Source organism: Neomonachus schauinslandi, chromosome 7, assembly GCF_002201575.2.
Source record: "Neomonachus schauinslandi chromosome 7, ASM220157v2, whole genome shotgun sequence".
In the NCBI taxonomy this organism is placed as follows: domain Eukaryota; kingdom Metazoa; phylum Chordata; class Mammalia; order Carnivora; family Phocidae; genus Neomonachus; species Neomonachus schauinslandi.
The window spans coordinates 143,809,695-143,823,162 of NC_058409.1; the positions used below are offsets into that span (position 1 = coordinate 143,809,695).

The 13,468-nt window shown below is 44.2% G+C and overlaps 1 protein-coding gene across 1 annotated transcript in view; it reads left to right on the forward strand.

The window, feature by feature from the left end:
* Positions 1-13,468, forward strand: part of SEMA5A (semaphorin 5A) — a 297,610-nt gene that overhangs the window by 145,317 nt on the left and 138,825 nt on the right.

Sequence of the window (13,468 nt, forward strand, 5' to 3'; positions counted from 1 at the left end):
GCTCACTAAGCAGTCAGAATAGAGGTTGGCTTTGTTCAATGTCCTGAGTGAGGGGTGCCAGCTAAAATTGAGCCCTCTGTATGTGTGTTCATGTGTGAATGTGCTTGCACATGCACACACACACACACACACAGTGTTATGGATAGATACGTGCATCACATGTCATCCCTTTATTTGGTAGCTTGCACAAAGATGAAATCTTGAAATTGCCCTTATATTATTTATTATTTTGAGCTTTCGAGTTCTACAAAGATTTACTGGCCTTCTGTCAAGTACAAGCTAATTATGTAGATGGGAATTTCTCAACCTCAGCACTACTGACATTTTGGAAAAGATAATTCTTTGATGTGTGTGTGGTGCGGGGCTCTCCTGGTTTTCATGGGATGCTTAGCAGTATCTCTAGCCGATCTATACTCACTAGATGCAGTAGCATCCCCCTCTACCTAGTTGTGACAATAAAAAAATTTCCAGAAGTTTCCAAACGTCTCCTGGGGGAGAAAATGCCTCTGGTTGAGAACGACTGGCTTAAGCTCATTATTTAAGCATATTTATTCCTGAAGGTATATATAAAGCATTTTTCCAAGTAATAGAGTCAAACCAGCCCCCAGGTTGCCTTTAAAAGATTCCATTGTAGAGAAGAGAATATCCTCCTCAGATTTCTCTAGTAATTTAAATGACTCTGTACCCTTCCAAAGGGCAACATGAATTGTTTTCCTAAACTGAAGCTGTACCTAGCTTTTCTTCATTAACATTATTTCTGTTGAACTGGTTTCAGTCCCCTTCGGGCCCTGAAGCTTTCATCTGTTTAGCTTAAAGCTCTTCTTTCTGTTCATTTGATTTTTACTGACCATGCAAAGTTTCCAGTTACAAATCAAAATCACCTGCCCCCCAGTCAAAGGCATTGTAATTAGAGTTTGTCCAAAGCAAAGTAAAAAGTAATTAGGAGTACCGTTTCTCTCTCTCTCTCTCTCTCTTTTTTTCCCCCAAAAGTGACCCCCTGAAGAATATCCTGGAAAAATAACTCCGGTCATAGCATGAGTTAAAAACACTGACTATTTCTTTGCATGTGACTCCAGTGCCCGCTGGCTGATCAGATGGTCTGATTCCATTAACGTCTGGGTGGAAGCCTTTCTGTCTGAGAGTCAGGGGATGTGAGAAGGGCAGTGGGAGAGCTAACCCTGCTTACCACAGTCACCATAGGTGTGCTGTCATTTGGCCAACATAATGAATCATGTTTTAGGTACCTAAAAGGTGCTGCTGTTTATATATGATAGAATCCAACAACTGTAGAAATTGAAAATTAGTCCAAGGTAAACATGGTAGAGCCACCACTCAACCTACCTTGTCATCTTCATTCCCATGACCCTGAATGACCCTGTTGCCCTCAGCCCCGCCCCCCCCCCCCCCCCCACAAAGGAAGGCCCCCACTCCCCGGGCAGAGGGCAGAGAGTTCTTGAATGTTGAGTGTTTCTTCCCTCTCCTGGGCCCTGTTGGGGCAGTGCCTTCTACTGAACCCCGAGATACCGTTTCTACTGCTGGTTGGCCCTGTTTTCGACTCTGATGGACCATCCAGGACAGATTCTGGCCTCTGACCCCACTTAGTTCTGCTTCTGTCCCCCTGCTGAGCCTGGAAGCAGGGGCCTCTGTTCTTCTTGACCTCATTGGAATCCCTGCTTTGCATCCCATCTGCTCCGTGACCAGATGCCCTGGTCTCAGTTCCCCACTGTGTTCTGGAGTCATTTTCTTTCTTTACTTGAGATTGTTGCTGTATCTGTTATCCCTTCTTTTTTTTTTTTTTTTGCCCTAGCCTCAGATTTCTTCCTCTCTAGTGATAACTGCCATCTTTTTATAAAAATGTACAGATTTCTTTCTCCTTCAGTGAGACGAAAACAAATAAAGAAACCCAAACAAGCTGAAAACAAAGTTCGTTCTGCAGTATCCAAAAAAAGAGTCCTAATTTCCTGTTGTGATTTTTAGGGACCCATTCAAGGAGGCGTTTAGATTCTTCTCCAGAGTTTTCAGCTGATTGAGAATCAAGGCACGGAGTGAGCAAATGGAGAGCAGAGGTTTGGATTTATTCTTGATAGAGCTGAGCGGGTGTGCTGGAAAACCCGGAGCTGGTGTGTTCAGTTAAGAATATGGGGCGCCTGGGTGGCTCAGCTGCTGGGCATCTGCCTTCAGCTCAGGTCATGATCCCAGGGTCCTGGGATCGAGCCTCCCATCGGGCTCCCTGCTTAGCGGGAAGCCTGCTTCTTCCTCTCACACTCCCCCTGCTCGTGTTCCCTCTCTCGCTGTCTCTCTCTCTGTCAAATAAATAAATAATATCTAAGAAAAAAAAAAAAGAATATGCAGACTCTGACCTGTTGAATGAGGAGACATGAGCCACCCCCATGGGGTCGGCAGGCAACTCCCTTGGCATTGGAGCTCCCACTTTGGGGAAATAGAAACCCCGGGGCCTGCTGATTGAAGGTATGGTTTCATGACACTCACTCTCAGATGTGAACTCACAGTGTTCATTACTTACTCATCTCAGGCTATCACCCAGCTAACAGCTGCTCACCCATGATCATAACCAGAACTCACTTCTTCATCTTGGACGTTTTTCGGGTTTTACCAACAATTTTGTTTGACAAAAGAGAATTGTCTCAGCAGGAAAGAGGTCTGGAGGATAGGACCTTCTAACTATGGTCAGCACAATTTTTGTCTTCAGATTTGGTGCTTGTGATTAATTTGTGCATAGGACAATTCGCCTATACACAGAGGTGGCCCTTTCCATAATTCGATTAGTTACCTTATACAGGAAAAACTCAGTAGCCTTTGAAGATTATAGAAGAGACCCATTCCTTGCCTCTTGCAGCTCTGGTAGTCCCAGATATTCCTTGGCTTGTGGCAAATCACTATAGTCTTTGCCTCGTTCTTCACATGGGCTCCTCCCTGTGTATCTCTGTGTCCTTGCTTGGCCATCTTCACGTAAGAACACTGGTCATCCTGGATTAGGGGCCCACCATACTCCAGTATGACCTCCTCTTAATTCAATCTGCCATGACCCCATTTCAAATAAGGTCTCATTTATAGGTACTGGAGGTTAGGACTTCAACATATTTTTGGGGATGGCAGGATACAATTCAACCTATAATGGTGGGCTAATCAAGAAATGCTCAAATGTTGCCACCTTACAGCACAGCACCTTACTTCTGGCGACAACCCCACTCTTCTTTCTGTGCTGTGTATGGGGCAGTCCTCTGCCCACTCCTCAGCCTCCTTGTCTCGACGCTAGCATCTCATTCTTAGCAGACAGTGCTGTCTCCCCTTTGCCGAAGGCACAGCTGGGTTTCACCTGTTTCTTCCTTGCGTTCTCCAGACCACTGCTGTGGACAGGCTGTTCACGTAAGCTGCCGCCCTGTCTACTGAGCACAACCCCGCGATCTCTGGGGAAGGGGGGCCCCTCTCCTAGGCATCAGGCTGAAGTGCATTGCATCTTGCTCATTCTGTGGCTGAACTCTTCCCTCAAAGGACTGTAGTAAAGGCTTGACAGAAATAAGCACACAGACACCTCAGTCTAAGGGAAGCACACAGACACACAAAAATGTTCTTCAGGACATGTGGACTGAGCACAGCAAGCCGGGGCTCTTTGGCCACCCCAGCCTCTCAGGAACCTCCATGCTCCGGGGGTAATCTTCGGGCACATGGTGGCATCAGCCTGTCCAGGCTCACCTCCCTCCAGGACGCAGGGAGCCCTGGGTAAGAACCTATAGAGCCTCGAATGTCCCCAGGGATGCAGCATAAACACCTGCTCTCATTCCAACAACCTGCCTGAAGTGCACAGAGTCCCCATTCCACTTACAGAAAATGCCAAGGCCCTACCCATGGCCTCCTCTTACCCCTGTGTCTTCACTCTTCTTCCCACCCCTTGCTTCCTCTGCTTTGGCCTCTTAAATGTTGCACAGGGCTGCTGGCTCTTTACTGTTCCCAGGGATCAGCCAAACCCAGAGAGACGACAGCTTAAGCTTTGCAGTCCAAGTTGTCCCCATTGCAGCTTTTCAGTTCCTCCCTCATAGTGGCCATCGCCGGTGCCCACCTGATCACTCACAGTGGCTGTGTGCTCATAAAACTTTATTTATAGCTAGCGGGTAGGGTTGGCCGGCAGACTGTGGTTTGCTGGCCCCTTTCTATCTGAAAAGCATCCCCCCCCCCAAATCTACCTGGCCAACTGGTTTAGCTCCTTCCAGTTTTTGCTCAGATGGGGCTTCTCAATAGACATCCCCCAACCGCCTTATGTGAAGTGACCCCCTCTCCCATCTAAGCCTGCTTGGTCCCTCTTACCATGCTCAGCTTTTATCCTTAACTCTTACACCCTTTAGTGCTTGTCTCCTTCCTCCCTTAGAATGGAGGTTCCCCAGTGGCTGGGCTAATGTGTTTTGTTCACTGACGTGTCCCGCATGCTTTCAACAGTGCTGGGCACATAGTAAGCACCCATCAATATTTTTCGAATAGATGAGCTACTAGATGAGTAGTTTGCTTCTTTGCTTGCCCCACATGTGTTTGAATTTCTTGAGGGCAGGGATTATATGTGAGCTGTCTTTGTGTGCTCAGGATCTCACTTAGTCTGAAACACAGTTCACACTCCATCCATGTTTGTTGAATGAGTTAGGAGATAAGCACATTTTGTAAATAGTAGAAATGTGAACGGTGTTGTTAAACAAATGGAATGTGTCATAGGAATTGTAACCAAGAATTAAAAAAAATAGATTTATATGTTTGAAACTGATTCAGGTCTGAAAAAACTTCTTTTGTCATCTGATTTAGACACTCCTTCTCAACCATTATTTATTCCCTTATCAAACACAACGCAATCGATTGGATAATGTTTTGGAGGAATTTGAAACATTGAGTTATGTGCTTTGTAATGAATGTAAGTTTCAACATCAGATTTATCCCCCTGTGCCAAAATCACTCTGAAAACAAATTTATGTGTTTAGAGAAATACCTTAACAGTTTTAATGCATTAAAATACTCATTGTTAATAACCTTTATTAAATGATTACTGTAAGGCAGGATAATAAATGTTTAATGGTCAATGCTTAAAATAGGGAAGATATAAAACTTGCCTTCAAGAAATTGGCAATCGGGCGCCTGGGTGGCTCAGTTGGTTAAGCGACTGCCTTCGGCTCAGGTCATGATCCTGGAGTCCCAGGATCGAGTCCCGCATCGGGCTCCCTGCTCGGCAGGGAGTCTGCTTCTCCCTCTGACCCTCCTCCCTCTCATGCTCTCTGTCTCTCATTCTCTCTCTCTCAAATAAATAAATAAAATCTTTAAAAAAAAAAAAAGAAAAAAAAAAGAAATTGGCAATCAAATTGGGGGAACAATAAACCCATGAAAGAGGGGAAAATGACATTTCCAAATTAATAGTGTGCAAATTCAGTTTGTGGGTTCTGAGGGAACTACATGCTTTCACAGAGGGAAAAAAAAAAAAAAAAACCTTGGTAGGAACTTGGAAAAGCTAATTCATAAATGAGCCTTCATAAGTCAGCATAGATATCTACATGGACATCATCTTATTAACACTTGGTGACCTGTTCATTTTTCTTCTCTGGGGGTAGTGTTTGCCTGTCCACGGGGTCCTGATGAGGTCCCCAGCTCCTTCTATTTCTGCAGATTCCAACCAGGACCTCATGTGGAAGCAGACAGACCTGACATCAAAGGCCTTCTCATTTTAACAATATTATTTCACATGAGCTATTATGTTTCTAGCCAAGAGAGAACTCTTTTCGTTACAATCTCAACTTCTCCTGGTTTGAAATACTTTAATGATGTTCCCCGTGCCTTAAGTAGACTCTTTGAGGTCTTTAAAGTACAATGAGTAACCTCCTAATGATTAAGGATAATTTACTTAGAGGGAGAAAATCCCCTCTGTGCTTAACTCAAGGAGAAATTGTTTCTCCTCACCCTGAAGACAGGTGCCTGGTGAAGGAGCTCAGTGCTTCTCCCTGAGAACAGATGATGCCTCTCGGAGCTGTAGGCATGGCCAGGCCAGAGTGACTCTTTTGGTCTCGTCCTGGGGACAGTGAATGAGTTCACTTTTGGCAGAGTCTACACAGCACAGTCCCTAATGGTGTGAATCATCTGCTCTAGGGTCTCCCTGGATGGACGACATTTGCTAGAGCAAGAAATTTATAAATTGGAGGCAGTGTTCACAGAACAAGCAAAATACGGACAAGTGGAGCCTAGGAATGAAGTATGTTTGTGTAGGAAAAGTCAAGTCTTTATCAAGGGAAAGAAGCCCAGGAAAACCAGAACAAAAATCACAATTGCCTAGTCAGCAGCCTGGTTTTATATTTTATTAAACGGGCATCTGGGGAGATGCTTAAAAGGGGTGTCGTTGTGAACAGTGGGCTCTCTTCGGTGAGCTCTCTTTAGCTGTGAGGCTAAAGCCTGACATCTCACATGTGAGGTTGTAGCTCTCAACCTAGAGCATGTGAGCAGTTGGGTGACATGGGGCCCAGCCATTTTCTAATTGGTGGGACATCGGGCAGTTGTCCATCTTGAGTGGGTTGCAGGCCTATTGGAAATTGTGCTGTAAACCCAATCTGATTATCTATATCACAGGGGTCGCAGTGGCTCTTTAGAACTTGCCAGGTGGATGGGAGACTCCATACATGCGCCACCTGTAATCCTCCACAAAATTCGCCAAGGGAGATGACATTGTCCTTATTTTACAGATGAGCAAGCTGTGGTCACAGGGACTCGCCCCCTGAACCAGAGCCACTAGGCTGATGTGTACATGAACTGGGATTTGCAAACACACACACTCCGGAGCTTGCATCCTCCCCCTTCCATGTGCTCCCTCCTCCCCTCCATCTCATCCACATCTTAGGAAACAGCAACATCATAACCTGCCTCCATCTCCCTCCCGAGGTCCACGTTTTTATGCAGGAGCTACCACAGAAGAGGGGTAGGGGGACTTCGGAGAAGGTGAGGAGGGTTTCCTTACCGGTAAAAACTTGCAAAAAGAGGGGCACCTGGGTGGCTCAGTCGTTAAGCGTCTGCCTTCAGCTCGGGTCATGATCCCAGGGCTCTGGGATCGAGCCCCGCATCGGGCTCCCTGCTCAGCGGGAGGCCTGCTTCTCCCTCTCCCGCTCCCCCTGCTTGTGTTCCCTCTCTCACTGTGTCTCTCTCTGTCAAATAAATAAATAAAATCTTAAAAAAAAAAAAAACTTGCAAAAAGAGATGAGATGAACGGCAATTATTAAACCCAACCCAGAAGGGCCTGTGGCATAATTTAAAAGGGTCCTTCATGGGCACAAAAGTTTGTTAAGCGACATGAAGGAATCGGTTCTTGTGGTGCCCTTTGCAAGCAGTGTGGTGCACTGATGGGTCTCTGGGCTGAATGCCTGAAACTGGGGGAGCACAGAATCCCTTCAGTCTTGTGGTGACAGCTCTGTACTCACCAGTCAGTCATTTGGACTTTCAATTTGCACATTTCAGAAGAGAATGGATGAATGAGCCCTTCTTTCCCCCACCAAGTTAATATGTGGCCAAAGGCACCAACTCGATACACCAAGTCATACGGAGACCTGCATCAAACAAAACAGAAATCCACATGGAGAAGTTATGTCCCATTAGAGAGAATATAATATATTGTATAGAAATTTTCTAGTACTTACATTACCAGGCAGGAAAATGGTTCAATGTATTGTCTAGAGATCATGAGCTGTTTCCTTGCGACAGCCCTAGGTCCCTCCTGCCACCCTGGCATGATTATAACATTGCTCCCTGTCCCTCTCAAAAGTGCTCCCATTTGGCTCATAACTCATATTGTCATCCTGTTTATAGGATCCCCAGGCCTATGTGTTTCAGTAAATTTGTCTCCATAATATTCTGTTAAACTCTTTGTAGCCCCTCAGTGGCCTCTCACGTTATATCATGCACTGCTACATATTGGAGAGTAGAGTCTGTCCTTTGGGCTTCTGCCTTGCCCTGGCCCAGGTCAGCTCAGGAGACAAAGACCGAACAGTCATTCAGGTTGATGTGTTCTAACCACATACTCTTACAGCCTGATATCCTTTTCCAGTGAGCTCTCACATCTTGTCCTCTTCCTCTTTAAAACCATTTTATAAACACTAAAATATTTCTAAGATCTTTGAATTCAGGTTAATATGGCAATTTTTAAAAAATTCCTAGCTTTTGATTCACAATTCTGCAGGCTCAATGATTCATTCTTAAAAGAAGTGAACTGCTGCATTGAAAATATAATCAGGAAAAAATGAACGTGGTAAGTGGAAACTTTCTGTTTTGAAAATATTCAGAAATGCATAGTCGTGAAATTCGTTTGAACAAACTGAGCCTAGGAACGTGTGACATGGTAGATGCTTATGGGAGAAGGGAAAGGTTGCGGAGGCTTTGTGGTTAGAACAGATTGAGGGAGAACAGACGAGGATGTGTTTGTCAGTTTGAGCGAGAACATCTAGCTGACGGCCAGTTAGCGAAGCTCCTCTAGACCTCGAGGCAGAATTCCAGGGAGAGCCTTGGGCTTGCAGCGTGAGTCCTCACACAGAGGGGGCAGATCTCCTTCAGGGAGGGACAGCACAGGTCCCCTTGGTACTGGCTGCTCCTGCTAGAATCAGCAAATCCATGCAAATACCACATTTTCACCAGGTCATATTCCCCTGGAAGCAAGAAGGAATCAAGTCGGCTGGAACCACGTTTCTGGTTTGACGCAATGGTTTCTTTCTGCTGGACGCTCAGGGAGTGAAGGACTCGGGGATCCAGGTGCCGTCAGTGACCACTCAGGACATGCTTGGGGCCCCGTCCCCCTTTTCCCTGACCACTGCCACCGCAGGAACGTGGATCATAAACCTTTTTTTCAAACTCTTCAGTGACTCTGCAGGGGCAGTTGACATCCCAACTCCTGTCTGGGTTGCTATCCTGGCCTTCTCCTGTTGGGTGGATTCCTTCATTCCAACATGAGCTTCATTCCATTCCTGACCACTCTTGGGGTCTCCTCTTAGCTGTGGTCCCTCCTGCTCTTGGCCTGGTGGCCCCTCCCCAACCTTCCCTCTGCCTTTTCTCTGATCCTCTCCTTCCCAGTTCTTGAATTCACCTCGCTGCTGGTGGTCTTCATTGTACTTGTCATCACTGTGATTGCTTGTTGGTTTGTCTTGTTTGTTTTCCTCACTCTGTCCCCTGAGGGCATGAGCTCTGTCGGTCAGTTGCCCGCACACCCAGAGCCCAGCACCGCCAACCCCCTACCCCGCCATAGGTGGTGAGTAGCTGATGATGGAGGGGTTTATGATTTAGTTTGTTAAATAAATACTGATATGTTTACCGATATGTGTGCCAATGTTAATTCACATATTTTGCATACATCACATACATATTTAGATTTTAATTTGCATATACAAATGAACGGTGATCTATATCTTAAGTGCTAGGCACTTGTCGCTCATCACCTCTGATTCCCCCAGTGATACATATTGGGTGGTGGTACTGTCGTTCTAGAACAGGACACAGAATGTGTGCTGTGAAATAATGACTAAGTTCACACAGCCAGTAGGTGGAAGTATTGAGCCATATATACATGCGCCCCAATAAGGTATGTATGTATGTGACCCCCACACAGACACATATACACACATACAAACATACCCATCTGTCTGTCTGTCTGTCTTTTACTGGAAGTCTTAGGGAAAGCTTTAGTACATCAATGCCTTTTAAACCGCATTGTACTTAATTTAATTTTAGTGTAATTATCCATGCTTACTAAATACCTAGATGAAATTAGTTTACTTTGGAACACCCTGCAGCAGATTTTCATGTAGGCGTAACAAGGGAAAAAATGTGCACAGTGAGAGAGGGTATGAAATCTAGGAATATATATGGAAATTGTTTTGGTAGTGACGGACACCAGCAAATTTAGGAATTAAAAATACCTGGCTCGCTGTGTCATGTCTAAAGATCATTTCCATTAACTCCTTTCCTTTTTGTGGAATAGCTTGCATTCAGCATGGCTTTATTTATCTTTCTCAAATTTTGATCACCTTTAAGTTTAACATTTGCATGTTTGATTATTTATTATCATTATGTGGAGTCCTACTAAGTATAAATTAGTAAGAGGGAAATCAAGAGTAAATCGTGAAATAATAATTATAGGCACCACTTATTGAGAGTCTACTGTGTACCAGTCTCTTTAATCCTTATGGCAAAGTAGGTCTTTTGTGCCCTGGATTGTCATACGGGATGAAAGAACATTCCAGGTGTCCATGGTCCAACCCAGGGTTTCAAGCTGGGATGGGCAGAGCCACAGCCCATATGGGCTCCATGCCCAGCCATCTTCTAGTCGGCCTTTGGTGAGTGTATTACAAGGTGGCTTTTGATTGAAAAAGGATTTATGGTAGATTCTGATTCTAGTAAGACTTTTGTGGAGTTGGCAAATTGGAATTCCTTTCTGTCTTCAATATCCATTGGCATTAATTTGGACAAATATTTCTATATCAAGAACCTATCGATGATCTGGTCAGTCATCGGACTGAACCACCGAACATGAGGGGCCTCGAGACGGATACAGGAGTTGATACATTAGAGAGAATACAGAATGGAAGGATCCATTTGGATGTTCAGGATTTGGTTTTACATGGTCAAAATCACAGAAATGTTGAAGCTTTTTTTCTCATTACTCACGTTTATTATCTTATGGATCTCTTCTCCTATCTGCGTGGTCACTAATAAGTAAATGTATAAAATAAAAGTTCCTATATCATGAAACATATTTCCTCTTATGACATATTTTGTAAAATGCTCTGTAATCCATGACTCAATGTGTTTTACAAACATGAGGAAAAACAGTTTCTCTGTGCATATATTTATAATGAGCTGACGTACTCATGTCTTTCTTTTTTTTCTGAATTGGCAGCACACCTTCTATTCATGTGAGGCTCTAACGACAATAAAGACTAAAGAACCACTCAGATCTCTCTTTCATGCACTCACATTCATTGTAGACAAGAAAGCCGTGCCTGATTTATGACTTGTTCAATTCACTCAGGAGTGACAGATCACTCGTTTGTGGTGAATTACAGTTTAACAAGAGACAGAACTTAAATAATGGAAGGGAAACAGTATGCATCTTATTATACTGCCTGGCGAGATCCAAACATCCCCCACCTCCAGATTTATATCTATAAATGCGGGAGATATTTGGCTGTCTGTCTAACGATTATTCCAGCTCTTTTATTGTCTTTGGAAAAGGAACAGGATGCTGGCTGAGTTTCAAAAGGCTCGGCTTTCCAGGAAATGGAGTGTCCTGGTTTTACAGCAGGTCCCACAGTCAGGGACCCGTCATCATCCTGAAGGGCCACCGCGGGACAGCAGGATGGGTTTCCAAGTGTCAGTTAGCTCCCTGACTAAATGGACCTACACTGTGTGGTGGATTCTAGAACAGCATATACTACACACCAAGCACAAATTCTTCCCCATTTTCTCAGTTGGAAAAAATGTGTGTGAGCATTTCTGTCTAAAATGTGCTTTGTCACCCTATCATACAATTGTTTTGGGGGGTTTGGAGAGCTATTGGAGGTTCTCTGTGGAGAGAGGAAGCTGTGGGCCTATCTGCATGGCATTAGCCAGTATCCCCGTTCAAGGAGACATCAGAGTGAGATTATTCAGTGGAGCGGACGATGAACGTGGAATAAATGTCCTAACCGTGGCTCCCTGGCTCTCTGGGGCTGTGGGGGCACCATTTGAAACATCATCTCTGGAGTTGGGCAAATGCTTCCCCGCAATACTGTTGCCTGATAAGCCCTTGGATTATTGGCTCCTTCCTCCCGCTTTCTCTTCTCTGTGTCATTCCTGATGTTCCTAATAGCTCCAGGGTAAATTTCATCTGGGCATTTGTCTTCCTGAGTCAACCTGTTCCCCACTTTGGTTTCTAAAGCGTTGTCCAGAATATTAAGTTTTATTCTTGAATATTGTTAATATAGTCAATTGTTCTCTTGCAGCCATTGTGTTTTTTTCGTTTTTTTTTTTCAATGTAGTGTAATGGTAAGTGCCTAGGCTCTGAGGTCACACTGTCTGGATTCAAGACACAACCCCCATCCCATGCCCCCCATGGCTAGTTGTGTGAACTTGGGCAGCTTACTAATAACACAGCACCTACGTCTATGATTCCTATGAGCTTAACGAGCATGTGAATGTGAGCCCTGAGTGTAGGGCCTGGCACAACAGCATTAAGCACTCTGCAGATATTTTTAGATTACAGACTCAGCTTTGACTGGAAGAAACCGTGACAGATCTTTTTATCTTTGTAGCTTCTCCTTTTCTTGCTCAGGACTTCCTAGAGACACATACTCTGGTCTCCAGGCAGTGTGTCCTCAAATTAGTAGCAGGAACAGGTCTTTGTGAGGGTATTTGATAAATTCTGTGGACTCTGCCCGCACCTCATCCACGTGTGTTGGTGACCATGGCCCCAGGCTAGACACACCCGGTCCTGTACCTTCTTTCTTTGTTTTCTCCATCTTAGGTCAGCTCTGTGGTTGTTGCTGTCATGCTGATCATGATAATTTTTGTCGTTTGTTTTTAGTACACTGATCAAACTACAGTCTCTTTGTAGAGCCTAGGTACAGGACATACTCTGAAATGGTTTATTTAGTCTTCTCTTTAGAATTAGACATATAAGCGAATATTTTCTTTAGAAACCAAATATAGTTTTGTAATTATTCCCTAACTTTGCTTTTGGGGTCTTCCTCAATGAGTCATTCTTTTTTGGAGGCTCAGTGAACACAGATTCAAAAACTGCCCCATTATTTTGCTGTATGTCCCAAAACTCAGGTCACCTCCTGTGTCTGTGAGCATCTCTCTCGGATATGAAAGCATACTGTACAGGAAATGCATCTAACTTCCATCTCATACACTTTAATGCAATCTACTTTCCTTTATACCCATTTCAGGCTAATGCAACAGTGATCTAATAGGATGTTTGACAGTTTATAAGTGAAAAATAGCCCTTATGGAAGTCTCTATTACTTGATGTAATTAAAGGACTCAAGAACAATATCATGGACTGAGAAGAACGCATTGCATGTACAACGTACACAACCTAGAATCATTCTTACACCTTTACAATGTAAGGTCAAGTTAAAATAAGACATTTTGTGATGATACCTAACGTGTTAATTGAAAATTGGCAACAGTTTTTTGGATAGACGAGTAGTAGTCAACGCCACCTCCATGTCTACATTCAGATCTGGGTGAGCCTGCTGTGTCTTACTTTTCACATTAATGGGTTGTCTTGTAGCCAAACATACTTTTAGTAGTCCTGCCAGTAACACATGTGTTGGTACAATCTGATTGGATCTGGCAAAGTACAAGGCCAACTGAATTACCCCCAAAAACTAATTGTCCCTGAAATGTGTCCTTGTGGATATAGTTCTTGTGTGTATCTCTCCATTAATTTTGAACACAAAAGGTTATTGCC